At 36.9% G+C, this 21,319-nt stretch overlaps 1 protein-coding gene across 1 annotated transcript in view; it reads right to left on the bottom strand.

The window, feature by feature from the left end:
• DIAPH2 (diaphanous related formin 2) overlaps positions 1-21,319 on the bottom strand; it is a 735,565-nt gene that overhangs the window by 164,666 nt on the left and 549,580 nt on the right.

The following is a 21,319-nucleotide window of genomic DNA, read 5'->3' as shown; positions in this document are numbered from 1 at the left end:
ATATCATGCAAATGACTTAACTCAAACTTATAAATAAGAAAGAACATATTTAAGTAAAAAGAGCCCAGCATGATTTTTGCCTATCTATGCGGATCTATCCAAGTCAAATTGTGGGTTCTCCAAATGTTAGCAATCTGAGGCACCCATTTGGTCACAGGCTCACACAAAAATCTCAGTGCCTTTTTCCCTGCTGCCCTTTACATATGGAATAATTGGGCTCGCTTAGGCTCATCAAAACCTCCTTAATTTCTCCATATTTAAGGGCCTCCTGAAGACATCTTTATCATGATTAGAGCTGGGCTAAATATTTGGCAAATTGTTTATCTGCTGGAAACTGCAGTTTTAGTCAACACAAAACTATTTGTGACTTCATGTCAAGTTCGCTGAATAATTTCAACTCAACCAAAAAATCAAAATGTTTTGAAAATGTCAAATCAAAATAGTTGCTTTTGACATTTCTGAAACATTCTGGTATTTTGGACTGGGGTCATAAAACCTCCAGAGGAGGTGGTGGTGGTAGCCTCCTTATAACTTTTAGCCCAATGTTAAGGGCACTCACTTAGGAAGTAGGAGTCCCAGGTTCAATTCTCCCCTCCATCTGACGTGGAGAAGAAATTTGAATTTGGGTATCCAACATTGTAGTAAAGTATCCTAGCCCCTGAGCTATGGGGTATTCTGGTGTGGGGTTTTTTCACAATCTCTCCTGTTCAAGCTGTTCCAGTTTGTATAAATAATTAAATAGCCCAAGGGGCAGGAACTTGAACTCAGGTCCCCCCCATTCTCCGTGATTGAAGTCAAAACAAAATATTTGAAATTGGGTTGAACAAAACATTTAATTCAACCTCACTTGAAATTTTTTCTGGCTTTTTGATTCTCCAAAAGTTTTTTTTAAAATTGCTTTCAGTTCTTTTCTTGTCTGAGTTATGTTTATTAGCTAATTACTGCATATTTATTGCTCTACCTCCCATTAGCCCCCATTGTCTATTTGTTTGTCTTTCTTTAGACGGTGAGCGCCTCAGGCTGGGACTGCGCCTAATTGAAGTTTTGAAAATGCCCAGGACATGGTGGGGAGTAACAAAATATATAAATTCAACAACAGTAAAAAAGAATACCAACAAAAAATGGCACCAACCCCCCCCCAAAAATCCGTTGATACCAGACATGCTTATTAAGGACTCCACTCTCTTTTTTTAAAAAAAAGTTTGTAATGCCACAATAGCATAAACTAATTAAGGACAGAAGATGGGATAAATAGTTTCAATTTAAAAAAATTTCCTTCTCCCTTATTTCTTATGAAAAATCATTCCTAAAAAGTTAAAAATAAGTTTTAAGTTTAAAATTAAGTTCCTAGTAAGTTAAAAATCAAGGGCTAATAATTACATAGAAATAATGTTTGTATTCAGTCACATATATAGATGTCCATCAGTTATCTGTCATCATTCCACAAGTGGAATTCAAGGGTGAAGGGTCCCAGGGTTCTGGCTCCATCCTGAGCCCAAATATCTACACAATAATTTTTAGTCTGGCAGTCAGAGGCCCACAAGCCCATGTCAGCTGACCTGGGCCATCGGCAGCCATGATGCGGGTCTTTTATCCCTGTGTAGATGTACCCTGAAGGAACCCACCCTATATGGCACCCTATTTAGTAGCTAATGACCTGTTTTTTTTCTAGAGATGTGAGGCACCCACTGCTCCCACTGAAGTCAATAGGAATTGAAGGTTCAGAGCACCTCTGAAAATTGGACTTTAAGAATGGTATTTACTGCACCACTTATCAAGTACACTGTTAAAAAGCAACAGTATTTTGACAGAAAGAAATCAATATTTTATCCCTTTTGTTTTTGGACAGTTCTGTCTCTGCACATTTGATCACAATTGGCAGAGACGACATTTCACTGCAATTTCACAAACTGCAGTGAAAGCAAATCCCCATAACCTTAAGAAAAAAAAATAAATGTCATAGGGGAACAAACTAGTAGCTCAGTAGCCATTGACATACTATGATTCACATAATGTAAATTGAGGAACACTCCATAATGTTTAACAGTAGGAAGGCATAATCAAGTGTGAAACAATTACAAAAGAAAGCAATCTGAAAAAAAAATGTTTTATTGGAAAATTTACATTTGGCCTGATCCTGCCTTCAGACAAAAATCCCAACTGAAGTGAAAAAGAGTTTTGCATGAGTAAGGACTGCAGGGTCAGGCCTATCATCTGATAAAATATGTTGGCTACCCAGAATTGCCTTTGTTGAAAACTCAGTGGACAAGATGAGGGTCACTCATGGTAGAGAATGAGTCATCCTGAAGAAAAGAGAATTAACAGCACTGAGACAAAAACAAAACACATATATAGCATCAGGATGAGAAAATAGGACATGTGATTAATCAAAGTCAATCCACCTCATTGTCTAATATTTGCCCTTCTAATACTTTATTTTGTTTCAATACTTTCACTGGTTTGAATGTGTTCATTTGTTATTACTGCTCTTGGGAGCCTGTTCTTCTTATTAAGTTACCTTTTATATAAAGCTGTTTCTCCTGGAAACACTCAAGTTCTTGATCCTCTCTTAGTCTGAGCTCATTGCCCTCTTGTTTTTTGGGCCTGTTATCTTCTCAAATAATTGTGTGGCATCCACCTTAGAATTTTACACTTCTCACTTATTTTTCTTTATCAGTTCTTTAGATGAATACTCTAAACAGAGCTAGGTAAACTACTTGAAACAATTTATTCAGCAATTTAATCCTGTTTTCGGTTCCTGATTTATCTGTGAACAACTGATTTTGACTAAATTATTACTGGAGATTATTTAATGAATGATTTATGTGACCATATCATGTGTTCTCTAAATACATACCATCAAGACTTTTTCACGAGTATTTGCGATATATAATTAACAATGTGCACCCAGTCACTAATGGATAACAAATGTTACAGGCATGAGGTCTGAAATAAGTCAGTTGTGACAAGAACATTTACAAGAACACATTTACAATTTTTGTCATGACACTTCTGGGTGTGAATAACTGCACAAATACATATTCACCTGAGTTTTTGGAACACTCATTCTTTCCATTAGTATTCCTGAAAACACAAAATTGACTATACTTCTCAGAAAGACAACTTAAGAAGGTGAATTCCACCAAAGCAAATGCAGAATTTTTATTTGAATGATCATAAATACCTTTTTTCAGGATTTGTCCTGCTGTAATCGTGAACCCAATTTTATAAATCTCTCCTTGTAATTACAAGTATGGAGGTCTTGTTGTCCTCTTCAATACCTTTTTAAATTCTTCTATATCTTGACTATATTACTGGGCTGGAATGATGCACCGGATAATGGGTGTGATCTATTTTTCACCGCATGCATGTTTATATATGTGACTATGCACGGAGGCAAATATTTTCAAACTAAGGGGAAACAAGTTAGGCCCCTAAATCCATATTTAGACATCTAAAGTCAGTAGGAGTTGCACATGCTCAGAAAACCAGTCAGCCTATTTAGGTAACTACAGACAGTTTAGGAATGAAATCCTGGCCCACTGAAGTCAATGGTAGAACTCCCACAGACTTTGATGGGGCAAGGATTTCATCCCAAGTACCTTAATCTAGGTAATCTACCTAGGCTAGGACACAAATTTGAAAATTTTGGTAAAAGTGTATTCAGTTACCCCCACACTGCAAACTTGCCACTTTATAATTATAAGTAAAAGAAACAGGTTGGTTGTGTTTTTGCCAGCAGCCATTCATATCTTTAGATTGGTACATTTCCTACTAGATATGCCTATCACTATTTGTCCTGCACAAAAAACTTAAGGGTAGCTGTAGTTTATTAATTTTTATTTACAAAATTGACTTAATATATAGATATTTTAACGCACTGTACCAACACAAGCTGAGTAACTGCTCAGCTTCATATTCTTACTATTGAAAAATACCTTTTTATGATGTCTAAGCCCACTACTAAAAAACTTAATTTTCCATGCAACAATAACCTCCCTCATCAACCTTGTCATTTCAATTTTTTACACTGTTCCCTTGTTCCTAATATGTGTTTCATATCTTGGTGAATACTTGCCTCCCAAGCTGCCATAAGCTAGTACCTGGCCATGACCACTACTTTCTCATAGGTTCTCTAGTTTACTCAACTGAGGTAACACAGACCTGTATATTATCATTCCTGCTGTGGATTCTGTCTTGAGTCAGCAGAGTACAGTGTAGAAAAAACACCATTGGAAGAACAGAATATAGTACTAATACTGGCCAGAATATGTAATGTACCTCATCCAGTGCACTAAAGCTCCAACAACAACTATGGTTGAAATGGGAATTGCTATGCTCTTGAATAAACTCACGAAGAAAAATGATACAAGACAAAAACACCCTTATTATCCATGGGCAAAAACTTTTCACAAAATGATCAGTCCTCATCCTCAAAGGAAACCTATATAGCACCTTCAAAAGATAAGCCTGGGAATTTAAATTCCATAAATCTGCTAAACAGAAAAAACATGGACTTAATAAAGACACTGATGGCTCATTATAACCATCTGTAATCCACTCTACCTCCTTGCCCTATGACTGTAGAGATGTTAATCGCTCACTTCACCTTGAACGGTCTCTTGCAACATCTTTTAACCCTTTTTCTGTTCCACCTTGCATTTAGCTGTGACACTGAGTACCTTTCCCAGACCTGAGGAAGAGCTCTGTGTAAGCTTGAAAGCTTTTCTCTTTCCCCAACAGAAGTTGGTTCAACAAAAGACATTATAAGCTCACTCACCTTTTCTTTCTAATATCCTGGGACCAACACTGCAAACACAAAAGTTTGTGCGAGTGTCTTTCCATCCTTCTAGCTAATTTTAAATGACTCTTTGACAGCTATATAACACAAGCATTCTGCTTTTGATTCACCTGCAGAAAACTCAACATGCCAACCACAGGTATGTGGGAAAAGGCGTCCTATGAATTTTTTCCACATTTTCTGTGTTCATTTTGAAAAATTTTGCCATTGTGAAAATGGCAAAATTGTGTGTAAGTGGCATCTTCCCATCTGGCAGAATAGCTATGCCAGGTGCAAGCCTGAGGAAAGTTAATAAAGGGAAAAATTCTTTCTGAAGAACTCAAACATCCACTATGTGTAGTAGCCTTGACCTTTCCACAGTTCACTGTTAAAGAGATTCTCCTGTGCTCTAGATTGAGTTGGAGTCTTATATACCTCACTCAGGAAAAAATGGTGTCAGTTGTAGCATGAATAGACTTTGTTTAAAGGACTAATCTTTCTCATCTGGCCACCCATATTTGGGCTTCTGCAAGACATGGGAAGCAGTTCACAGACCTGGAAAACTGGGCAGTCAATTTTCACTTGTAAAATTTGCCTTTTAGAGTGCAGTGATAAAAATTGTATGGATATGGCAAATATTTCTTCCTGGCTGAGGATGACAAGGAGGTCAGCTACAGAAAGAAACAAAGGCAAGGAAAGAAAAGGGCCAAAACAGATTAAAAACCTTTTAAACCTTCACACTTTTTCATTTCTCCTTTCTTCTGCGGGCCATTCCTCTGTTCGCATTCTCCTCAAAGTTTGTGTTACTACAGTAGAGGTCAACAGTATCTCAAAGCATATGCCACCAATTGCTAGGTGTACTACACAACTATGCATTGCCCTTAAAACACAAAACACTATGTTAACAATTATATGTCACAAAGTGTTGAAAAACAGAAGAAAATTCAGAGTTAAGAATAAAAGACTTGCTGTGGGCACTACAGCACATTTGTAAAGGTACTCATAGTATTTCCCTCTCAAAATATATGTTAGTACATATAAAATATCACACCAATATAGCATGTGAATTGTTGTACTTTTATTCAAACAGATACATTTTCAGTCTTTAATGAAAAGGTTCAGAATTATTTTGTTCTACATGGAGGTTTTGTCATCCATTTTTCTTTGTAAAAATGATCACTGGAACACAAAAAAAATAAGGATTACAATTTACAGAGGAAAGTAGTAGGTATAAGAGACAGGCTGAGTGATCATGTTTGATGTGGCAGTTGTCTTCTTTTGGATTATGTTAAAAATGGATTTGATTAAAGTGTACACAAATATTTAAATGAAGCTTCCACTTTTTGCCCAGGATGCTAAGACTAAAGGGTGTAAGTGAAAATCAAAGAAAAAACAACTTTAGAGCAGATATTAGGAAATGCTTTTTCATGCAGAAAGAATCATGAATGCATACAATGGTTTACCACTATGTTGTGGGGGTTAAAATATTCATGTCATTAAGAAAACAGTTAGATGCTACCATAGGGGGACTAAAGCACTGAACAAAGAAAAAGCATTTAAAGGACAAATTATATCACTTTCTTATATAAAGTGTTATATAAAGAATATTGTACTTCTTTCCCAAGGCTTATTAATCCTATATTTGTGTTATATCAGATATTATGGAACACTCTACTTAATGATCAGGATAAATATGATATGAAAAAAGATGGAAAACATTTAATTCTCTATATAAAAATAATTCAGAATTTGGAGATTCACTTTTGATACAAGTATTCTATACACCGATGTGGTCGAAAGTATCTATATTCTGGCAAAATATTTGGGGAAGGAAGACTGTAGGTGTGAATAATAATTTCAGATTTTCAGTAAAGTATAAATATTATAAAAAAGTGACCCTTTTGAATTTAGCAAAAACTTTAATTATGAGCTATTTTTGGACTGAATATAATGCACACACTCCTTTTTTAGGAGCCACTCAAACACAATCCTAAATATATTTATTGGTGTACAGTACCAGACCGTTTTCAGGTTAATTTTTGTCCCCTCCCCACAGCATTAAAGATCAGATGGAAAGTTCATTTGAGCTTATTTGTGCAAACGACTCTCTCTCCTAGCAGAGAAATAGATTCATTGAGGAAAATTATCTGTTACTTAGGGAGCAAGTTGAAGCAAAATGTGAGTACATGTTCCCTTTTGCGTTTGTTAGGATTCACTAAAATAAGCCTCGTTTTCAGCACAGCCAGCTTACTGCTCAGCTTCCTTAAGAAGCAAATAAAAAATTAATACATCTCTTACATGTTGTACATATCTTGAGGTTTGACAGACAAACAGGTCTTTGCACACTAACACAGTTGCGAATAGCATCTCAAAGGTAAATTATTAAAAATAAGAAGAAAAACAGAATGTGGAGTGCAAGTCTCCTTGGATATTAAAGATGCAGTTAGATACAAAGCGGTCATGCACTGATAATGAAGGCTGGCTATGATCCCTAAGGCCTTCCTTTAAATTTGCCTTACAACTGCAAAAAATGCGATCTGAAGTTGTAAGAAAAAAAACCTGTCTTTCTCGTCATAGCTCATTAGAATGGTGAACTTTGATTAACTGGAAATTAATCTACAATCTATAGGAATGCAAAGATTTTTTTAAACCCAGCAGGTTGTTCATTTAGCTGTTGCCATACGAAAGATGTTCTTTTTCTTATTATATATCTGAGTATTCCACTATCTCTTTGGGATGAATGACAATAAATTAAAATCAAATGTCAGCCTGATGACAAAGGAAAGGAACCCTGAAACATGATGAACTACAGTATATCAAATGTAGCAGGCAAACCATGTGTTTTCAGTGGGTGAGGACGAAACAATAAGAAGGGTAAAAATCACGTTTGTACTCATGTGATTCAACCTTGTGGTTCATGCATCAGAGGCATCATTTCTGACATGGAACTTCCGAGGGATGTCTTTAGAGATTATGATTCTTGGCAAACATAGCTACTGTGGTATATTCAGTGGGGAGAGGGGCTTTGCTAAGCAGTTTATCAACCTCAGAGCAGAACTGCTGAAGACAATTTAGCAGAGTAACACAACAGTGGTCTTCAATGTGTAATGAGATGAGAGTGGATAAAGATCAGGGTGAATAACCAAAATCCAATCATGCAGTATATCATTTAACTTTGTACAATACATTTATGTGCTGTACATTTGAAAAAACTACCTTTACTAAATAGAGTTTAACAGAATAGATTTTAGAGCGCAGCCTTAATTGCTACTGATACCTAAATGTTTTAAATCAAAATCTTAATGTCATAATTGACACGTGATGCCCTAATTTAGATCATTAATAAGGGAAGATTTGAAATGAGTAGTTACATTTCAACAAAATGTGCATTTGTCATTAAAAGCAAAATGACAGCGGGGACAGATGTTTCGTTCTTTTCCATTTGAAGATTAAAAACAATAACCTTCATTTTTTAATTAGCGATTAGTTGTTTTACTTTCATTTATTTTGTTGATTGGCATGCCCTATAAAGCTACAATACACAACCACAATGATCAAGCAAGGTGAATAAAAATAGAACAGAAATAAAAATAGTACAAAATTAAAGAAATACAGAGCTATTCAGGTTGCTGTTTTCAATCAGGCCTATAAATGCAGTGATCAAAAGTAGCTATTCTCTGATGTCAATATAAAAATGAATTGGTGGCCTTAGTCTAGATTCTATTGGACAGAGATCCACAGCACAGAATCATCACTACACCAGGCATCCATCTTATCTGTCTCAGCACAAACTGAAAGGTCCATAGCAACTGAACTACTCTGTCATCCCAAGTGGTCCTTCTGAGTCAAGGTGGAGCCTCATTTGTAAAGCAGTATGCAAAAGCTTTGCTTATTGCATGTCTGCTCTGTATGTGCAGAGGGAATTTAATAGAGCTTGCCAGCCCTGTATTTATTTAAAATAAAGGTAGAATAATCCTGTTGGCTCACTCTTTAGAGTGAGCACATCAAGCGCAAAGATGCACAAATCTTGGTACATCCTGACCTTGACACTCTGCATTAAAAATGACTCTCAGGAAGGAAGTTCATTGTTGAAATACCTTCAGGAGAGTTAATGAAGAAATTGAAAACTGCCAAAAGTTGCAAAGCAGAAAGAGCAGGGTTAATGTAAATTAATTAATGCCTGTACAAAGCTGCAGACAGTAAAGAGGAAAGGATGATACAGCAGACTCCATTCATAAGGGGATTGATGGAAGGTCTGAAGAAATTGGTGTGGATACTGTTCAATGCTCCTTTTTATAGGTTCATTATGGTTTCTTTATTGTAATATAACATTCTTCAGATTTAATTTTCCATTGTAATTCAGTTAAGATCAGCTATGTTAAAATCTTTATCACTTTTTAGCTCCATGTTCTATTCATATACTCAAGTTTAAAAAGGATCTAGGTACTGAGTACTCCAAGTATGAACATGGGGTTGGTCTTTCAATGAACTTATTAATCGAAGTGGCTCCTGCTGGGTTTATAAGAAGACACAAAGCAATTCTATAACTCTGCATACAACCTAATTACATGACAACACCAGTGACTATTCATGTGCAGTGCTGGATCAAGCCCAGAAAGGTGCTGGATCTAATTTTACTTAATAGCACCCATCTGGCTCCTTGTCCCTACCAATACTAACTCCTCCACTTGAATTCCTGCAGCAGACCTCATACTGTTTGGTAATGGGATTCCATTCAGAAGATCTCTAGATCCAAATTTTGTGTTGAATGAATCCTTTTCAGCCTAAATCCCAAACCTATGGATCCTGCCTTAATCATCCACGGCACCTGTGGCCTCAGGGCAGTGATCACCACATCAATGGGAACTCTAAGAGAAAAGCCATCTATAGCTTGTGATTATATCGTGAATATGACCTGGATTTGGTCCAGATGATGCTTGGCTAATAGGGATAAGAACTTTTTTTTCAACTATGTTAAAATTTACTGTGTCTGCACTTCCCTTCACTCATTTCATTACTTCATTACTTCCTCCTGTTTCCTCTATTTAAAATTGTCATTGGGAGATTTTAACATTAGTTTTGACCAGCTAGACAAGATTCACTGACAAGGGGCTTTAAGGAACTTAAAAAACATTGGCATTTTGCTGAACACTATTTTCAAAACAATCAGGGTAAACATTTCTAATTTAATTTTTTGCACTAGGAAATTTTGGTGAAAATCTTTTTCATGTTGTTGATTGTTCTACCATTTATTTTTCAATAGCTTTCTGCTATCCCTAAACAGGCAATCTTTCAGACTACTCCCTGGACATGTTACTTTCTAGGCATCCTAAATAAGGATATTTAACCATACTATAGTGAGCTGGTGGGTGGATCTCTATATCTCATTTTACTCTGAAATTATTTATTCAATTTGCCAGGCATTCAACACATGTATTAAGACTTCAGCTTGGTCACCTTTGTTTACTAAGGTTAAGGGATGACTTGAGAACATTTTATAAGTACCTAACATGGGGAATCAAAATGGGCTCTTCAATCTAGCAGACACAGGCATGACAAAATGCGGTGGCTGAGTGCTGAAGTTCAATAAAACTGACTGGAAATAACAGTAATTAATGATGTTAATTAATCAATGGAACAATTTACCAAGGGCTGTGGTAGCTTCTCCATTGCTAAAAATGTGAAGATCAAGATGGGCTGTTTTTCTAAAAAAAAATATGCTCCAGTTTAAACATGAATAAATTCATGGAAGTTCTATGGTCTGTATTGTGCGGGAAGTCAGACTAGAATCATCACATGGGCCCTTCAGGCTTTATAATCTATGCATCAATTTATAGTAGTGGTATTACCATAGTACCTAGAAGCCCTACTCATGAATCAGGACTCTATTGTGCTAGACATTGTACAAACACAGACCATTATTTATTATTATTATTATTATTATTATTAAGGACCCATTGAGATTTGTACCGGCCCTCTCTGAGGAAGAAGAAGAAGAAATGGTCTCTGTGCTGAATAGCTTGCAATTTAATTTTAAGCAAGGTAAAGCAGGCGAATGCAAACAAGTGTAGGGAAGGAATGACAAGGTTAATAGAAATAGCATTTGTGCTAAAACACACTGAAAACTACCATGATGAAAATGTATTTTTTTTCTTGTGAAAGAAACATAACGTATGTTCAGTTTCCTCCATTTTAAAGTGGGAATACTTGGAATACTTGCGGGCTACTGTTGGTTGTCAATTCATTAACAGCTAATTATGCTTTACATTTTGCTGGAGCGCAAAGAACAGCTTTTGTACCATTGTGTAACTCCTAGACTTTAAGGTCAGAAGGGACCATTATGATAATCTAATATGACTACCTGCACAACGCAGGCCACAGAACCTCACCCACCCACTCCTGTAATAGACCTCTATGCTATGACTGAGGTATTGGAAATTCTCAAATAATGGTTTAAAGACTTCAAGGTACAGAGAACCCACTACAGAATCCACCAGCAAATGGTGTGTCCCATGTTGCAAAGGAAGGCACAACACCCCGCTCCCCCCCCCCCAGACCTATGCCAATCTACCCCAGGGCAAAATTCCTTCCCAGCCCCAAATATGGTGATCAGCTAAAACCCTGAGCATGCGGGAAAGACTCACCAGACAGACATCCAGAAAGAATTCTCTGTAGTAACTCAGAACCCACCCCATCTAACATCCCTTCACAGGTCATTGGGCATATTTACTGCAAGTAGTCAAAGTAGTCCCAACGTACCACCCCCTCCATAAACTTATGAAGCTCAGTCTTGAAGCCAGCTTGGTTTTTGGCCCCCATTGCTCTCTATGGAAAGCTGTTCCAAAACTTCACTCCTCTGATGATTAGAAACCTTTATCTAATTTAAAGTCAGAAGGGACAGCACGTACCCTTCAATACCTGTACCCCAGTCATGACTACTATTCCATTATATTTCTATTATCCTTATAATACCTGGTTTCACTTCCTGAACCAGTAGCTAATTCCTCCATTTTGTTACTCAGGCTCCTCGCATTGGTGTACAAACACCTTAATTTTTGGTGTTTGGTTTCCCTTATGTTCTTTACCCGATTTGGCACTGTCATTATACCACCAGTACTGCCTATTAGACTGGTGTCTACGCCACTCTTCCTCTTAATATTCATTCTCCTACTGACTACTGTATCCTTTCTTTCTTCATTTTCCTTCCTCTCAATGTTAAAATCAGACTTGGAGATATCCCAGGCATCTCCCAATCACCTCCTGCAAATTCCTAATTTAAAGCTCTCTTAACCAGTTGTGCCAACCTCCATCCTAAAAATCTATTTCCCTCCCTACTCAGGTGAAATCCATCCCAGGAGAACAGTCCTCTGTCCATGAATGCCTCCCAGTGGCCAGACATCCCAAACATAGGAGGAGTTTGACTTAATAATTTGGGGGGACAAAGCCAGGACCCTTTCCTCCAGGTCCCTGTACCCAGCCAGGAGGCAGCTGCTCGCCTCCCGCCTTGTCCACACAGCTAGGAGGTGGGCAGGCGGACTGCAGCTGTCCGCTTCCCACCCAGTCTCTGCTCCCAGCTGGTCCCAGCACACAGTGGGGAGGTGGGCTGCAGCCACCTGCCCGCTGGCCGGTCCCTACTCCCCCCCAGCCACCACCACAACAATACTAGAACACCATACACTCCCTCCCTAAACTCCCACTCAAACTCCCCCATTTACAGCACTGTTTGCTGGCTCCTGCACATCCTTAATATACTGATTGTCAGACAATCAATGGTCATTGTTGATACAAAACTTCAGCTGAGTTTGTTTTTTCTTTTACAGGAACCCATCTGTCTATACAGCCAATTGATAAACTGCCCATATCTGCTTAAATGTTTACTCACTTTGGATTACAAACTGTGCTTCATGTCTTCACAATTAATTTAAAGACTTTATCTCTTATTCAAGCACAAGCAAGGATACTTGGGTTCAGGAAAGCAGAGTTACCGTTGAAACACAGGCTACCAAACGTAATTTGCTGATGTGAAAAAAAAATAAGAAAAAAGATTATCTGTAATTTGTGACAGTCAGGCCATTAAATAACTGATCAATTTTTCCAGTTCAGTCCAACATTTTTCTGGTGGACATTCCATATTCAAATATTATTTTTAGATCTGCTGATATGTGGTTGTAAATGTATCTGCATAAAAAGCAGAGCCTAAAGATCATAAGCCTTGTGAGTCACCTTTGTTATTTTAGACATCCTTCTCTAAATGTCTAGGTAAACAGGCAAATGCCTAGGTAAAGATAGAACACAATTTTGTGGGGGTTTCAGAAGGTATATCTTCAAGAGTGTACTTTGATTGAAAACAGCCATCACATCTTTGTAAGAGAAGAGTTTTGCTTAAATAATTCACTGAAATTCTTTAAGGATATTACTGCCAACAAAGACAAAGAAAAACACAGCAAATGTTAGGTATTTAGAATACAAGCAGTGCAACCTCAAGGGGGGCGACTCTGTCTGAACTGCTTGGAAAAAAGGGTTATGGTTCATTTAACGGTGCCCTATCCTTCCTCAGGTGATGGGAAGTGATGAGAGGGAGTGGGGAAACGCATCAGCTGAGTACATGGTGAACCACTGCAAGCCATTGGTTCCTGTGAATCTGCAGAAAATCATATAAACACTATTCCTCCAGCCTGAGTCCCTTCTCATGCCTGAATTAATAGTTTCCACTTTTCCACCCATGGAATTAGTACAGGCTGGGTTTTTGTCATCTGTGCTATCAGCATTGCACTAGTTATCTTTTTGAGAACTGGGGAGGGATTTTTCCTGATGGGCTGGGCTGGGGTGGGTTTTTTTTTTCATCTTTCCCACAGCAGCTCAGAGACCCAGTGGGGTAAGTCAGTAGGTTAGGTTCAAACTATTGTGACTGAGCAAGTTTCAGGTGTCCAGTGTAGGTACTCCTTCCACAGGGGTCCAGTTCTCTGATAAAACAGAATTTAAAGTAGATTTAGAAAAAGGAATCCCCTAAAGAAGCTGGGGAATGGGGCTAGGGCTCTTAACATTTGTTACAACAAGGAGACAACCCTCCTTTTCACAACCCATTATTCTTCATAAGAAGGGAGGGTGGCAGGGTCCCAGTAATGGGCTGGAACCAGGTTTGGAGGAGTAGCGAGCTGATGGTAGCTCTTTACCAGGTGGAAACAATTAAGGAAGGACTCATGACCTGCACTGTATGAATTACTGCTGGAATTTCCCAGGCGAGTCAAGTTAATAAAGTTGTGGCCTAATTAAACCACATCCTTTGTGTTTCCTCCTGTATGTCCAATGAAATGTCACAGAGCATTTCATAAGACTTCGGTTGGCTAAAGTAAGGATCCATAGGAAAACGGAGTAAAATGGTATCTTGCTTAACAACCTGAATTATTATTAATATTTGTTAAGTGTTCCAAGCTACACTAAACAGAGATCTATGGTTCTGTTATAAACCAACGATAAAGGAGACTGAGTTTACCCTCACTGGAGAAAAGACTAAATCAATAATACTTTAAATTAAAATCTCTTCTGTAAAACATCTGTGAAAAATGGCACTCAACATATCTACTCTTTTAACTATTCGTTCTGTTTTCTTAGAATTGCCAACACAGCCAGAGGAGAGTAAGTTCACTTCGATTCTGTCTGATATGTCAAACTCCACAATTTAACTATGTTTCGCCCCTAATGGGGTGGATGGATGTATGGATGGATGTGTGAGAGAGATATCCTTGGTTCCCAATGAATACAATTGGTTGCCAAGAAAAAACTGAGGGCAAAAGGTAAAGGGGGAAAAAAAGACAGATGCTACAGCCCTGGAAAATCTAGTGAAAGCTTCTTTTTTGTGAGGGCAGGGATTCAGTCTAACCCAAGAGACTGCAAGTGAAGAAGAGGCCACAAGGAATGGAGGGGTGGGGACTGTGCAGGTTCTGAGCTTCCTGAGGTAAAAGTAACGGCTATTCTTGCCTTCTCCTTAATTCTAATTTTCTTCCTTCTTCCCTGCAGAAGACTGATAAAAGGGAAGGCATAGTAAAAAGGGACTGACCTCCCTGACTTTGGTTCCAGCAAGAGGAGGGGGAAAAAGATAAGGAAAAGATGGTGCAGGTATGGCTTTCTTAATCAGAATAATGAACAGTTAGTTCTCTTTCTACTTCCCACATCTCTAGATGGAGCCATACTAGTTCAGTGTACCATCATGACCTCCTGGGAATATGTGACTAGATTATTGGACAGGATTGCTATCAATTGTATTTAACTATTTGCAGTCATATGGTTGACAACCTTTCAGATTTAAAGTAGTCCCTTGTCTAACGACCCTTCTGACTAACTATACAATGTATTTTCTACTGTTATAAGCATCACATAACAGTACCAAAATAACACTACCTTTCAAGCACAAAGCTAATCATATGGCAGTAAAAACTATGTAAGAGAAACAACTAGACATTTTAATGGCAACTTGGTATGCGGAGGAGGACAAGTGATTCAAAAATAAAGTTGAAAATCAGGACCAGACACAAACAAGTCAGGCTTGTTGGGCTAAGTGACTTTTTACAGAGCAGCAAGTCTTTCTGTCCTAGAGTACAGAACACATTTTGATAGTAATCAATATATGTAGCTGCTCACAAAAACAACTGAGAAAGGTCAGCCACTGTACCATCCCACATGACTCCCTTATAACTTCCTTTCTTCCTGATGCTTAGGAATAACGCAATAATAACTTATTTATAGGGAACATTTTGTTGAAAAATCATATGTGAAGAGGAACTGTAAGACCCGAGGGAATTTTCTGGTGTTTTCTAGTCATTGATATGCTTTGATCAGAAGAATGAAAGATAGTTTTTGGCCCAACATTGATTGTTTTGTATTTAAAAAAACTCTAAAATCTTGTCTTTCATCATCATAACTTCTGAAATCCCAGAACACATCCCATGTGGAAAAAAAGTCATTTTTAGACAAATTTCATTTTTAAATGAGACCAAAGAAAAAGCCACCTCCCTAAAATATTGTTAAACATTAATTTATCCATTTAGGCCTTTTTTAAATTCACTGTGGAAGTTTATGTCTTTTTTTAACTAAATTTATTCTAAATTCCTATTATTAAACATTATTTTTCTGTTCCTTACAATGTATGTTTAGCTTTCATTGGAGATAACAAATAGAGAAGAAAAAATATTTATATGCTTCTTCAAAGTAACTAAAATCTGTTTAAAATAGCAAACAAGGGTTGGTGGCCGTTTTTCACTCAGAAACTAACCATCTACTGATTTTAAGTGCTCATTGAAACCATTCACTTTGCACTTCTCTGAAGAAAACAACGTGAATTTGCCAGGGAGGCTAGATATCTTGGTAACATTAAAATAACTTGACTTCAGTGGCATTACTCTTATGTAATTTATGTTGAAATTTCTGTTTTAATTTAATTTTGACTTTACTTTTCACTTCACCCTTAAGAATATTCTGGTGGGCTATTTGTTTAGCCAGCTTGGAAACTTATTAAATGAGCCACGAAACTGTGGAATAGTGTATAATTGGAAGGATGTTATCAGTGGCTGTGATCCAGAACACAGGAACATACAACTGGCATACCAAAGAAGATCAGGAATCTATTTACTTGAGGATACTGTCTCTGACACAGAAAGATGTTGTAGAGGAAGGGGAGAAAAAACAACAGGTGGACAATTATATAATAACTTATGCAATAGGAATTTTCTTCCTAATCCTATCAGTTATTGCTTGGCTTATGCCCTGAAGCATGAGGAGTTATATCCTTTCCAGTGTCTGTACACAGTCTCATTATCTACATAAAAATAAAATTCTTTTTTTGAACTCTGCTGCATTCTTCCCTTAGTTATGTCTTGTGGCAGTGAGTTCCACATATTAAGTACACATCATTGTACCTTTAATCTGTTCAAAAATGTTTTCCTTTCAGTTTCATCAAATGTCCTCTTGCTTTTCAGAAAAGAATGATGAGTGGAAAGTAAAAGATAACATGGTTTCATAAAAAGTAATCCAACAACGACATAAATGTACTATTTTCCACAATGTACTATTTTAAGGAAAATAAAATTATTACTCTATGAATGTATAATGCATGTCCTAGACACTTTTCCAATATCTGAAAAAAAATGTTAATCCCCAAACATGATTCTATACGCCACTAAAAATCTACAAGGTTATACTTCAATGGATATTCTAGTGAAGAAATTCTCAAGTGGACTAAAAGGACTTATTGGTGCAGCGAAGTAACTCAACTGGTGAGTTGAGATAGTAAGCAAAAAAGTGCCTATATACTATACAAATCCCAGGTTTTCTTTTTTTACAGCACAATTAATATTTAATTAAGCATATGTCTTATGAATGGAACTTGTTCATTTTCTACTTCAGTTATTTTAAAAAATAGGGTTAAAAGATAAGAGAAAATCTAGTATAAGACCATAAGTTTGGATAATGGAATCTTATCAGCTATTTACACCTATTATTAGACGAATCTATAGATTATACCAATATTTTTGGAGATTGTTATGAAGTTATTTGTATTTTTAAAATACAAGAGAAATGCTTAGACCATTTTCTGTTCTCTTCTATTTGCAATATGGCTTTCATCTGGACCCTTTGTCTAGTGCTATTTTTGATAAGTGTTGTATAGCATTCTATAGAGCTTGAGCTCTAACTTGTTCAGGTTTCCACTAGTTTGCACAGGCTAACAGTGAACACAGTATTTGGGACATGGAAAAAAGTTACCCTCTGTAATGAATTGGCATAACTGGAATCAGCTTTTTGTCTCTCTCAGTACATCTCTGCAGACCTCTTTGTAGGTGGCCAGGGTTTTGCAGCAATTAACAATCATGACACTGTACTAGATATGTCATTCACTGACTGTGGCTAATGTAAGGAGGCTGTTTATAAAAAATCTGGGCTTGAGCTCGATAATTGGAGGGAACATACGGATGGTGATGTGAATACCACAGGGGACATGCTATGCACAGGAATGGGCACCATCTCCAGAGCACTCACTTCCCTTCTTCAGCTTTGGCCCCTGGCGGATGTTTATGTTTAGAAGAAACTGCAACCCAAATGACAGAATGAGTGAGAGAGAGGACTTATTTGCTGGGTAACAAGTTAATTCTCAGGTTTTAAACTGATTAACAAAAATTGCAACAACATGTATTTAATCCGTGTTCTTATTGAGATGTCTGAAGAGGGAAGAGCAGAGTGGCACATTGCAAAAGATAGTTTATTCCTCTCTTCTTGTCTTGCTAATCAAGGTATTTCCATATACTTATCCTTTAGCCAAATGATCTTCACTTTAAAGTGAAAGATTAACAGTGCAGTATGAAGTTTAAAAATCCAAGAAAAGTCTGGGAAAGACTTTGATTAAAAATAAATTCTCAATTCACTCTCCCCACATCACATTGCAGCAAAATCTATGAATAACTATATGTATTTGAGCATTTATGAACAGATATAGATATCCCTATATCTAATTAGACAGAGGATAACGGAGGGACATGTCATGCAGTGTATCTATAAACTAAAATGCCTTGCAGATCAAGAGCTATGCAGAACCCTTTTCCCTTTTCTGTGGGTACTAGTATTCATGCAACAATTTCCTTTAACCCTGATACATGATTTTGGGGAAAAAAGGGAAGAAACTGGAGAGAAGAGCTAGTCAGACACTTGAGCTGGCAGGAGCAGATGGAGAAGCAGTTTAACCAGGGACGGTCTGATACTGATGATATCAGTCTTCTATGTACAGTTTAAGCAGGGGTTGTCTGACACTGATATCAGACTGCTTTGTACAGTTCTGACCCTGACTATTTTTAGAACCACCTGAATAATGGAGACGAGAATACACACTTTATAAAACTGGCAGATGATACCAAGCCTGGAAAGGTTACAAGCACTTTGGAGGACAGGATTACAATTCAAAATGATCTTGATAAATTGTTGATTTCTGATCAAATCTCCAAGATGAAATTCAATAAAGGCCACGGCCAAACAACTGCACTTAGGAAAGAAAAATCAAATGCACAAGCTACAAAATGGGGAATAACTGACTAGGCAGCAGTACTGCAGAAAAAGGATCTGGGTATTATAGTGGATCACAAACTGAATATGAATCCACAATATAATGCTGTTGCAAAAAAGAGCAAATGTTATTCTGGGATGTACTAACAGGAGTGTTGGATATAAGGGACAGAAGTAATTTTTTGCTCCATCAGCACTGGTGAGGCCTCAGATAGAGTACTGTATCCAGTTTTGGGCACTTCACTTCAAGAAATATGTGGACAACCTGGTGAGAGTCCAGAGAAGAGCAACAACAACAACAAAAGTTTTAGAAAGCATTACATATGAGGAAAGGTTGAAAGAATTGGGCATGTTTAGTCTAGAAGAGAAGACTGAGGGGGAAGGGTAACAGATTTCAAATATGTAAAAGGTTTTTATAAAGAGGATGGTGAACGATTGTTCTTCATACCCACTATAGGCGTTGTTTTAATTTTTAATTAATTATTTGTATTAAAGGAAAATCCATAAAACCTGGTTTAGCATTCCAGTATAATACGAAATTGGTTTATCCTGGACTTTTAATTACATTATGAAACAGGTGAGGTCTATATTTATGGTAAATTGTTAAGGCCAAATACTACCTCAGAGATACACACAAGGATTTATGTGCACACATTTGAGGGCAGAATCATATGTAAAAAGAACATAGTGCATATAAACCAAGTATAAAACGTCTGTATTAATGTAAGTGATTAAGATAGTCAGCACAATTGTTATTTACACCTTTTTGGTATTCAAGGAGAAATATTTGCAAATCTGTGAATTATACACATATATACAAACATTAATTGAAGAATTATGGGCAAATTGGGATAAATAAATGATGATAGTTGCACAGGCAGACTGAACATGTTAATTATTCTGATTGCTCTACCTATTTTAGTGCCTCAAAACAAAGTTGCAAAGGCAAATGTGCTAATTTTTATATCTTGTGTAATGGTGGGAATTGGGCAACTTAAGCCTCGTCACAGAAGCTTGTATGAGTAACCTTCAGATAAAAAAAAGAAATGTATTCTCAGTACAAAATATAAAAACATTACTGTACCTATATTAACAATTACACATACATACACCCCCTCCCACATGTGATCAGACTTGTATAGTGTATTTAGTACGTAAGTATAACAAAATGAATAGCTTGGATGAATTTATAAATGTTAAATTAAAACTTGTACTTTTGATATAACTCATTAAAGATCTATGGGCAAGACCCTCAGCTGACAAACTGGCATAACATCACATAAATCAGTTGAACTATGACGACGTACACTAAGTGAAGATCTAGCCAATGTCTGTGAGAATGAGGGAGATGAATCCTGTCACCTTCTTTCACATGAAGAGTCTTAATGCAGGCAGTCAAAACTAAAAACAAACAACCAAAAACTTCTTTAACACTTAAATTTGTAGGACCAGGCCTTTTCCTAGAAGCAGCTGTCATTCAGACATGGGGCTTATCAATATTTCCTATGTGAGTAAGACTACAAAATATCCAAAGTGCTCTTACAAAGAAAGCAAAATCCTGCACTGAGAATCAGTGGAAGTTTTGGGTGAGCAGAGAACGCATGATATGGCACTAAGGGTGAAATCCTGCCTGCAATGAAGTCAGTGGTAGTTTTGTCATTAACTTGAATGAAATGAAGACTTATTTTCAGCTGGTATTTTTATCTCTTTGCTCTTCATTATTTCCTTTTTAAATGGCTTCCATATGGAAACCATTACCATCATGGCTTTTTTCCCCAAAAAATATATGAGGTCTTTTCCTTCATTTTACACCTTCGTCATGAGTTATGTAGTCCGTCTCTTTTCTTAGATATAAATGTAATTTTTTTTGCTTTTTCTCAAACTTGTTTACAGTAGTTATAATATAATACACATTTTATTTTAATTATTCATTGATAAATGCAACATTATTAGTAAAGGTGTTAAGTTAACGCAGACTGGCAAAACAGGAAAAGAAAAAGTGTACTGCATAAAATTAACAACTAAAGACATACGAGTTTTGCAGCCACTTCTTTTTATAAAGTGACATACTACTCTGAAAAATGGATGTGTAAAAATGCACTTTTATACTCAATAGATCTGCTTCCTGCACATGGGCAAATTTACAGACAAGTCTGCTGATTTCAGAAACAAAAGTGCCTTTTATTATTGCTTCTTACCCTGTTACAGACAACCCTCCCATGATGGAGTGAGCTGGACTCTATTCCATTTATTACCATTGTCATCAAATCAGTTACATCTGTGCAAAAGCACTGAAAAAAACGTGTTTTCCACTGGTGTTACTGCGGGGGGGAGCATAATTTGGAAAGTGAGATAGGACAACTGTAACTGAAGGTCGAGTCTAAGGCCTGCTGAGTATTTATTAGTAGAAATGATGACTGAGAAGAAAAGATCTCAGCTCACCTCTATGATCACAGGTGGAATTTCTAAGGGTTATATTTGAGATACCTATTTTCT

This window comes from Emydura macquarii, unplaced genomic scaffold (genome assembly GCF_026122565.2).
Source record: "Emydura macquarii macquarii isolate MOO-44397 ecotype Brisbane River unplaced genomic scaffold, CSIRO-AGI_Emac_v2 contig_1253, whole genome shotgun sequence".
Lineage (NCBI taxonomy): Eukaryota > Metazoa > Chordata > Testudines > Chelidae > Emydura > Emydura macquarii.
Note: the sequence above shows the minus strand (reverse complement) of the source record. Positions and strands in the feature narration are given on the sequence as shown.